Below are 8,634 nucleotides of genomic sequence, written 5' to 3'. Positions count from 1 at the left end.
CCCCACTCTCATGTTTCGGCTGTGCTGTTGTCTCTATATTCCTACTGTACGCACTGAATGATTAATTCAGACTCTAAATGAGCTGCCCTTGACTTAATGCATAAAAGTGATGCAACAGATCAACAGACTTTGAACACTAATGAGGACCGCAAGGATCCAGACGTGCTGTGGGATTAAAAATGTGGACACATAATCATAGGGCCCAAATGCTGCCGTATTCAGCCTATGTAAGTAACCTTCGAAGTAGTTCAAGTGCCACTTTGTTGCGGCCTTCGGAGGATACTTGATATACTTGATCCATGTAAGAATTCTCATCCCCTATAAGTCAGAATCAATTCACAGGGGCTCAGCGTTCTGAGCAAAAAGGTCGGAGTCCAGTGTGATGGAACAGTCCAGCACCCAGACACTGGAGTTATCATCTTCTAAGTGTTTTGCATCCAATAATGTAATGAACACCTTTGCAATATGAATGCAACATTTTTCTTTTTGTCAGTACATTTTACGTCACCATCCAAAGGCTAACGTTAACACGGCGGGGCGCTGAACTCCAGCACGAGCAAAAAGTGGAGCAACCAACGAACTGGGAACCATTTTACCAAACCTCAGCCAACATCTGTTTCATTCAAAAATCCCTTCTCTCATATAGAGTTGTGGGTAATGATTGTTTTCACTGGTATTAGTTTTCCTGCAGGGTTGGAGTTCTCCACCCCATCGGCCTCCGTCTGGCACCGAGCGGTCGCTGACAGGCGAAAACAAACTGAGTCCGGAGCACATGCAATGACTCATTGTCTCAGCGAACGTTATTCTCGCCGATGATTTGCTCCGTCTGACATTTGCAGTCAGTCCCCCTCTATTGACCAGCTAATTCTATTAATTCCTTCTTTGAAGTGCTGTGAGAGGAACTCCAAGGTTGCCGCTTCATTTCAGCACTTTCATTAGTTCAAGCTTTGATGGCTTAGTGAGTAACCCCTGACTGAAAAGAGATGGGGTGGGGGGTGGATGATTCGGGGGGTGGGGGGGGAGTGCATGCGAGTTTATACGAGGTTTGTTGGTGTGAGGCGATGTGATTTATTGTGGCCTGTAATGGCAGGGCGGAGGCCCGATCAGATGTTTCCTAACCTCTTTCCTCCGCAGTTCGGTCTGCAGTTTCGGGGATTTAGCGTAATTAGAGGTGCGTTGCGTAGATTTTGGATCTGACAGATAAAAACGGTGCCTTGCCATGCGGCGTGTGAAGACCTGACAGTGTTGCCATTATTAACGCTGGCTCCCCAACAAAAGAGACGGAGCAACAGCAAGGTTAATGCAGGTGTCAGATGGAGAGAAATGTCAGGTTAATGTGCCAACGGCTCCAGGCTTTGTTTTGATTACTGTAATTATGTTTATCCTCTTTCAGTTTACACCATATATGTTTTCCTTTCATTTTTTTTCCCCTCCCTTGGCTTTCACAAAAGTCAATTCTAGGCCAGGATTTCAGCAGGCGTATCATCAATCAAGTGAGTATTTACAACCACGGTATTATGTTCTGTGCAGTATGCCCTGTAAATGCGATAGAAAAGATAATTGCATGCTAATAACATATTTAATCACTGAGCATGTGTGTTTTGTTTTTTTTTCGCTCTACCTGAGCTAATTTGGTTATCGCCACAATTCACTGATGAGCGGCACAAAGAGATAAATCAGCCTGATCCCATTCACACCTGGGCACAGCAAGGAGGAAGAATAGAGGGGAGGGAAGGGAAAAAAAAAAGAAAAGGCAGGCTAGTGCCACCTGACTGATGAATACACTCATGCATGCGGACACTTGGCTGGCGCGCGGAGAATAACAGGGAGGGGATCTGGCACTTCATCAAGTAGACCTACTACTGGGAAATCGCTGTGCGAGAGCAATGAGGATGATGCGTTTATCTAGCTTCCTCTGTGATGCATAACTGGCTCTGCTGGCCTCGCTCTCGCAGCGCGCAGTATGCCTTCAAACCGGCAGCCCGGATGCATCAAACATTAGATGCTTTTTATTCACTTGACATATTTTCGGGAGTTTTGTGTTTGGTTAAAGGAAACGGAGGTGTGCCAGTAGACTGCGTCCGCTGTGACCCCTTTGTTTCTTAAGTGGGCTTAAGCATGTTCCTACGGATGCGTTATAAGCGCCCTCCTCTCTCGATAGCCTCCGCCTCAGGCGTGACACGACACTTTTTCCCGCACGAGCCACGGCAATCAGACGAACCTTCGTTTGTGAAATATCATGAAAATGAGCAGCGAACCATTAGAAGATGCACAGACACGAGGCTTGTACACTCCAATCTGTAATGAGATTACAGCTCAGGGCACATGCGAGATCATTTGTGCGTGTGTGAGTTAATTGGCAGCCAAAGAGCCTGAGAGGGAATGTTCTGCGAGCCCAGCAAACAGTAACTCAGACCCAGGGCAACACTAATTATTCCAGGCTTCCCGCCAAATCCACAATATTACAGTTTAGCGCATGTGCCCGCTCTGGTGTGGCAGCGATTTCTGCTTTGAGGATAAATTGTCCAGAAGCAGACAGTCCACCCAGGGTACCAGGTGCACAAATTGAGATCTACTGACGCATATTTCTGTTGGAGATGAAGTGGCTTCAGCAGAATCTGAGGCATTGTTGACTCAATGCAATTCACTGCGACCTTATGTGATTTGCTTCCCTTCACCGTCTTCTTGACTAAACGGGCAGGAAACGCATCTGCAAATAGAGCTGAGTCCAAATGATCACAGATTCATGTTTAGACCCTGGAGCAGATGTCTTCTGAATAACTTAAAGATGCAAAACACAAGAGATGACTCAGACAGCTTGACCCAAACCAGTAATCTACCACTCAATAAACAAAATCTTGAACAATTCCACCATTCCCCCAGCCTAGACGTGACATCTTGGTCCCAGCATTACACAGCGATATTGGGCACAATAGATGCATTATGATGTCTGATTTAGACCGAAATGTGAAGATTTGGCCTTGTTCCCTTTTGAATGACAGGGAACACCAATTCTAGGAAATGTCTGTGATCTTCAACTACAACAATCATTGTAGCCAAGCACCTAAAACGCCCCTTCGCTCACCGCATTAGCACGATTGCTGAGAGGAAATCTGGGTGAACAGACAATAGCGAGGAGAGAAATCATAAAAGTGCATAAATATGGAAGCGGAGGGGGAAGGGGGGGGGGGGGCGCACGGAAGGTGGGGAAAAAAAAATTGAAAACGCAGCAAGGTAAATAAGATTTGCCTCTATTTCTGCTGATGGCTGTCAGAACAGCAGCACTTTAAGCCGCAGATACGGTGGCAGCTCAGGGTGTGTGCGTGTGTGAGTCTGCATACTCGTGTGTTTTGGGTCTGTGCGTGGCAGGGGCTAATTATCGTGGAGGAGGGAGGGCAGGGCGAGGTGTGTGAGGGAGGGAGGGAGGGAGGGGGTGTCTGTTTTGTGCGGAGATGAGACAGGGACGCGAACAACAACCCATCCCGGCACCCCCAACACACCCGCCCCCCACCCCACACATCCGTCTGACATGCCTGACTTGCTAACAGAATGGCAGTGGGGCATGATTGAAATGGGGGCTGGTTAGAAAGCCTTTGATCAGCAGTCCCCTGTGACATCAATTAACCATTAATGTGCATCCGTAGAGCAGGAAGATGGAGAGCTGTCCAGGGTCACCTCCTCTCTGCAGCCACCCAGCCTGATAATGACGCCTATTTAACCCAAGCGGTCTTACTGTACAGGGCTCTCTCTCTCTCTCTCTCTCTCTCTCTCTCTCTCTCTCTCTCTTCGTGTGTGTGTATGTGTGTGTGTGGTCCCCGCAATAATAGTCTGCACACGGAGATTAACCCCAGAATATCTGGCTCATGTGAGCATCATGTGCCCTACTTCCAGAGAGATTTTTTTTTGTAATTACTTTCAGAATTAAGTTGAGAGTTACAGGAAAAGTTTATAGAATAAAATGGAATTCATTAAACAACTAAATAACTGGAAAAATATACATAAAATAGCTCCATGCAGCTTTTCCAGCATTTTCCATGCCTCAAGATCCCAAATGGACTTCATATTATTATGAAATAAATTATGTACACTCTTTACTAGCTGCTAAACTAAAAGCGTTGGTGGGAGACACATGAGCTCATACTTGCTACGACGGTGTCTTTTTCAAATCCATTTGGTATCTCTGGGCCTCAGGACGCTCTGATTAATCCATTTTTTTTTTTTTTTTTTTTTTTTTTGGGTTGTTTAGTAGGAAATGGTTTAATTTTTGATGGAAATGTAATTTTCCTGGTTGAAAAATAATACCACACATACTGAAATGGATATTCACAGGCCTGTGTGTACAGAAAGAAAAAAAAAAAAAAAGTATACTCATCTGTCAGATTCCATCTGTCACCATCCACAACAGGCCAGACTCTTTGTCCCAGCACCTCCCTGTCCAGCTAAATAGTTGTATAGTGAAGCCGTGTACTGTAGTGAGCAGGCTGACAGGGCCAGCGACTCTGCATTACTGCAAACAAACAAACAATCATACATTTTTTGTGTCACCCCTCTCTGTCTGCTGATGCGTGCGTGGGACTGTTGACCTCATCTTCTTTGCCTCTGTCTGCCATGCCAGCTGTGGCTGCACATGTGAGTGACATTAAAGTGGGGCTCGCGTGGAGCGTTCCACAGTGTGACCAAAATAAATAAAAAATATACGGCACTGGAATACGTTTTTTCCCTGCAGTGAATTCAAATTTACAACCCATCCCCGGCCTCCTTTCTCTTTGTTTCTCATTACTCTCCTCCCTCCTTCTGTTTTCTATCATCTGTCTTACTCGTTTGGCATTGCTGTGTGACATCTGGCACTGGCCAGACATTCCCAAGCCGATGACCAATGTCCTCCCATAACAAGGATATATGGCTCCATTAGCCCGCAGCTGATTATTTAATCATTTCTTAGATGGCTTTAATTGAAATTGTTTGATGAATGGTGCAGGGGCTCACTCCCCACGGAGAGGTCTAATTGGGACTCTGTCCTGGGAGCCTCACCTTGGATCCGTCACCGTCTGGACACTTCAGTCAGAGGGGACAGGTAGGACGGAGACTGGTTGGGGCAGAGGACATGCTTGGATTGGAGATGATCTACTCTTCTTCTACTACCTCGGTGCATACTCTTTATCAAAGCAAGCGTGTGCATAGTGGTAAACATTTTCTAGCAAACCTGGGAACTAGCACTTTGATCGGAAATGTGTTTTCCCTTTAACGTTTGAAGGAAAAGGTAACTGCAAACGGGGCTCCTCCATTAGCATTTTTGGCCATGGCGAGTCAAACTCTGCAGCAGAAACTGTGTTCCCATTTCTACCAATATGGACCATCCCCGGAGTGGGGCCGATGCACGCCTAATGGATTGTGATGACATCCCACAACATATGAAACTCAAGTAATGTCAGAAGACTAGGGAGAAAGGCGTTTTCAAATGTCTCTGTGCGCTTGCTGCTCCATAATGAGAGCTTTGAAATTACAAATTAATCGGGAATTAGTAGAGCTTTGTGAGATAGATAGATAGATAGATAGATAGATAGATAGATAGATAGATAGATAGATAGATAGATACAACATAAGGTATGAGAAGACAAGGTGCAGTGTTTACAGTAATAACTATTTACAGTGCATGATTTGTGTTATGAATAATTATTACTGTAAACACTGCACCTTATCCTCTCGCACCTTAAGTTCCGAGAGGAGGTGGTGTGATGTTTACAGTAACAATAATTCATAACACAGATGCAAGATGATGAGTCAGAAGACTGGAGGAAAAGAGCATGGACAGCACTTATACATACATACATACATTTATATATATATATATATATATATATATATATATATATATATATATATATATATATATATATATATATATATATATATATATATATATATATATATATATATATATATATATATAAATGTATGTATGTATGTATGTATGTATTTATGTTTGATTCGTTTTTGTTTTGTTTGTATCAGCATGCCCGTTGGAACCAGCCACCTTAAAACACCTCATATGTTCATCGAGATTGCTTCATTCCCAAAGAAATGTACGAAATTTGGAAAAATCCTCCTGGATTCCTTAACTGGAAGAGCTAACATGGCCAGTTGTTGGTGTGGCCCATCCTCCATCATCCTCCTAGGGAATCCATCGGACCAAATCTATTCCTTCTAGGCAACTGGAAAAAAAACGTGAGAACTGGTATGCTTTTATTCCTTGAGGTCCTCGGAGCAGTAAAATATTAATGCAAATACACATGGAAAACACTATCACTTGTGATTACTCGTTTATGACCCATATTAGAGTGAGGAATAATTACAGTTTGAGGGCAGAGAGGAGTGATGGCACACCATGTGTTGCTGATATTATGTTCTGCCTTACGAGCGCTGCTTTCTCGCTCACAAAGATTAGTTAGGTCTGTAATCTATTGATCTCTTGGGAACATTTCTCCATAAGTCTCTCAATAGCTTCCTACTTAAACCCTCATCAAAGGCAGAGGCAATGCGCCCGGCGAGCTGTTTATGTCAATACAGTTAATGTGATGCACTTCACGGCTCCCTTCTCAGACACCAGTGGTGGCACGAATGAATATAGAAATATCCAGCTAGAGACTTAAACAAAAATGAAATGACGCGAGTAGAAAATAAATTCTTCCCTCTCAGGATGGTAACAGGGAGGACTCTAGACCATCGGGGGAAATGTGAGGCCAATCCCGCTGCAGAGCGTGAATTCTGTTGCTGTTGTTTCATGATCCCATCCCCCAGAAAACACATAAACATCCCACCATTGCCTGTCGCATCTATCGTTGTATAGTGTGTGTGATCCTAACTGACAGCAAAAAGGAAATGCCATGAGTAAGGTCTCAGCTGAGCATCAGCCATGACCTTTTGCCACAAGCACTAGGTGCTTTATACAGTCTTCAGACACATGCGCTGTTCACATGTTTTAGAGATGAAAGAATTCTAACGGAGCCACCGGTCTGGTCAGGTCGTTGTGCATCATTATCGCAGAGGGAAGACATTTGACTGTTCACAGTCCTACAGGTCCAATTTGTTAGATGGGTGATTATTAGGCATTCCCAACTTGTCAAATACTGACGCTTTGGGACGGCTTGACCCACCAACCCACAGCATCAGTGTCTGACAAGCTGAGTATAAAACCTACTACTTTCATCACTGAGAGATTCATCCTGGCAGCGTTACATTTTTGTGTGTCGTTCGTGTTCGAGTGTTTGTTTGTGTTGTGTTTGGCTGAGGTCAGGTCAGAGTGGGGATAAGATAGAGCCACTGCCAATTCGATTTGGCAGCAGGGTGGCCATGTTGTGGTCACTTGTGAATCTCCACTGGTGTCAAAGGTGATGAGGATTGAGTACCAACACAGGAGGGGGTAAGAGTACTACAGAGAAGAAACAATACACATTTTATATCCCATTTCGGTGCAGTTTATTGTACAGTACCAATATGTGGTGAGCTAAGCCTGAGTGGAAGCTGTGGGCTTGCCTCTGCCAAGTAAAAAAAAATCTCCTTAAAGCCGGTGAACCATGAGTCACAATGTCAGGATTGTCTCACCGGCATAGACACATATCAACAAGTGTTTCTGACATCAACAGACAAATCCTTGAGCATGGGATTTAGAATAACATAATCCCCTATTTCCCCACATGTTTTAATGTGCATCAAAAAGAGAAACTGGTCATCTTTTTTTTTTTTTTTTCTTATTCAACCATATACTCACTGAAAGAAATATTTACTGTCAGGCTGCACACTTTGTTCATCTTGCTGACAGGGGATGGGGGGTATGAAGAAAGACAGGAGGAAGTAAATTTCCCTGACTAACGTGAATCATGTGTGAAGGCTTGGACAATTTCAGCTTCAAGTGGAAAATTTAAGATAACACACACCTTTGGCAGGGACATCCTAGCAACCACTGTTGTTTCTTTTCTTCGTTACCAGTGAGTTTACTCTCTGTTAGCATTGTCAGTGTTCTTAACCCAGTGCAAAACACCTAGTTTTGATGTAAACACATTTGCATGGGTGATAATATATGATTGTTGGCCGTTCCCGTAGGAATATTTATATTTCCCTGTTCACAGAATGGTCGATGGAATCCATAGAATTGACCAGTCACTAAACCGTAGACATGGGAGGCCAATCAAGATGCTTATTTCTCAACATGCTGCAACATGGTAAAATAATTACCTACCCTAGCATTTTTTCCCGAGGGCAGGGCTGATGTCATTAGCTAATTATATTATTATGTCCTGTCACAGGCTACTTTTGATCTTGTTAGGACTGGTACATCCACTGTATGGGAGCCGAGGCGAGGTTAGAGAGATAATAGAAGCTCTGTCCTGCCTTGATTTGGGATGGAGAGGTTCACGCTCAAGCAACCTCAGGCAAACTTGTGTAACATAGTGTTAGAAACTCATCAGTTATTGATCATCCTCAATACCTTTCCTTTCCTTTTTTCCTATGGATTATCATTTGGTGGGGATGTTGATGACTTACATCATGTATATCAAGATATCATATGCACATTTAACTCCCAGAATGAGGAAAACAAGCGATTCCTGCATGGTCTCTGCAGCCCACCCACAGGTA

Source organism: Acanthopagrus latus, chromosome 19, assembly GCF_904848185.1.
Source record: "Acanthopagrus latus isolate v.2019 chromosome 19, fAcaLat1.1, whole genome shotgun sequence".
In the NCBI taxonomy this organism is placed as follows: Eukaryota; Metazoa; Chordata; class Actinopteri; order Spariformes; family Sparidae; genus Acanthopagrus; species Acanthopagrus latus.
Note: the sequence above shows the minus strand (reverse complement) of the source record.